We start from the raw sequence: 2,289 nt of genomic DNA on the forward strand, positions 1-2,289 counted from the left end.
CCTTCATGCAGCAGGTCGGAGAAGCAACGGATTGGAAGCTGCTGTCTCATAGCGCTTTTCTCTCAATCTGTGAAGCCACCGTGATCGTATCGCCTGCTGGGACACTGCCAAAACAGCATGGCGAGAGGAGAGGACAAGAAGGGGCTCACGAGAGCCCTTCTGAACCCTAACTGCGCTGAAAAGCAGAAAAACGTTTTGATAATTTATTTATCACCAACTGTTGCTAGCAGTGTTCTTTTAATGAATTTGGGCTAAATGGCTGTATCTGTCATTACATAAAAGCAGGCTAATAAGAAGGATGCAGAAAGTCCATCTGTTCTGAGGCAACAGGAGTGACAATAAACCAGGAAAACGGTGTGTTGTGCCTGCTGATGTTGTTTACGTTGGAGGTTGCTGCCCACACAAGCATGCCGACGGGCAGAGGCTCCGTGATGTAGATGAGGCCTAATCCACAGCTGAGTTTAAACAATCTTGTTTTGACCTTTAGCTACACAATTCTCATTTTGACACACTTTTTTCCAGTAAGCAAAGTGGAAGAAAATTCCAAGCAAGTGCAGCGTTCCTGAGGACATTACACCAGATCTACCACTACCTACTTCAAGTTTTGAATATAGTGGGGTAATGGAAACAGGTCTATTCCTCTACAGCACAGTTTACCCTTCTCTTCAGCCGATTTCCTACAGCCATTAGAGTTTAAGACAGATAATGTAACTCAATGCAAATCCTGCATTTTTATTGCAAATATTTCAATTCACATGCACAGAATTAGCAGTGTATTTATTCAACTGGTTTTTCCTCTCAAAGATTATGATAGGACCTTTATTAAAACAAAAAAAAAATCCTCACTGCTACTGCTGCCAGTTTGATTACAGGAAACGCCAACACACTTGACCCTGCCAAACCAATAGTTAACCCTTAATGAACTTGGTGTGTTTCATTTGACTATCACTGAAGTCTCACCGCAATCCCAGCTACAATTTCAATAGGTGGTGTACAGACACTGTGCAGTGATTACTTATCATGCACTTGTTTAGAAGTAATGCTGCTGAAAAAGGAAAAAAAAAAATGGGGGGAGAGGGTAAGATTCAGTGGTTCCTTGCAGCTGTTTTGTAGTGCAGATGCAACTATAAACCTGTCTTCAGTGGGCTAGCTAAACACAGCTTAGAGCTGCTTACCTAGTACCCCAGTTGCAGAAAGCAGCTGTAGCCTGCTCAGAGTTGTATTGCACTCTCAGAAACTCGGAAGACCCAATGAACTGAAAAAAAGGAAACGTGACGCCACTGCAGAAAGTGGTGTTATCTTATTTGTACAGCTGTTCTCTTGCCATCAGCTCTGTAATTCCAGCAACTAATGTCTCCCGAAATGCTCATCAGTGACATAAGCCTTATGCAGCCAACAAAATAAACCCAACCAATACTAATGTTTGCCTGTTTCTTTTCCATCTTATCCCAAACCTGTCCCTTGCTGGATGTGGGACCAAAGGTAGCTGCACTAAGACTAGCAGAGAGGTAACTTTCCGTTACAATCATTGAATGGTGCAAGCTACGTTACTAAGATCTTTCTGTTTTGTTTGGGTTTGGTTTTTTTTTTAACCTGTCCCAGAAATCCCTGGCATTGTTCAGAGCCAGGGATAGGAAACTGCATGGACCATAGAAATTTTACATGAGTAGGGCAACTTCGAATTTCCTGCTGTTCATAAAAGAGAAAACTGATAAGGTATGAAGCGGGGGAGATAAACGGAATGGTAAATGTGATAAAGACAGAGAAATGAACAGGACAAAAGATTTATTAGAAGATTTATTTTTAGGACCAGTTCAAAAATAAGTTATAAAATGAACTTTCACCTTCCCCTACTGTTCCCTTCACAGTGAGAATCCCTACCATTCAAATGTTAAGTCTGGCCAGTAAACATCAGTTTTTTCTTCTGCCTGTTTAATCATTAGTAAAACACGTCAGAAACAGGCTTACTTTGAGCTGCAATTCTGCTTGTTCCAGATACGCGGTCTTCTTTTAGTACTAAGCTCAGAGATTTCGGTGTCAAAGACATAGGCTTTGATTTTTTTGTATTTTTTTTTTGGTTATCTGTATTCGAGAGAAAATAGTTCTTTGCTAGGCTGATAGGTCTGAACTTATTAAGAGAGTCAGGGCTGCTTGCCTGTACTCCGCAATAACGCCACTCTCCTGAGACTATTTAACTATCAAGAGTTTTTCTTCTAAGCGAATCAAGCGCTGTGTGAAGGCACGATTTCCCCCGAGCTGCAGAGCGGCGTTTCGGCCGCAAACAGCTGC

This window comes from Egretta garzetta, unplaced genomic scaffold (genome assembly GCF_000687185.1).
Source record: "Egretta garzetta isolate BGI_Z169 unplaced genomic scaffold, ASM68718v1 scaffold278, whole genome shotgun sequence".
In the NCBI taxonomy this organism is placed as follows: Eukaryota; Metazoa; Chordata; class Aves; order Pelecaniformes; family Ardeidae; genus Egretta; species Egretta garzetta.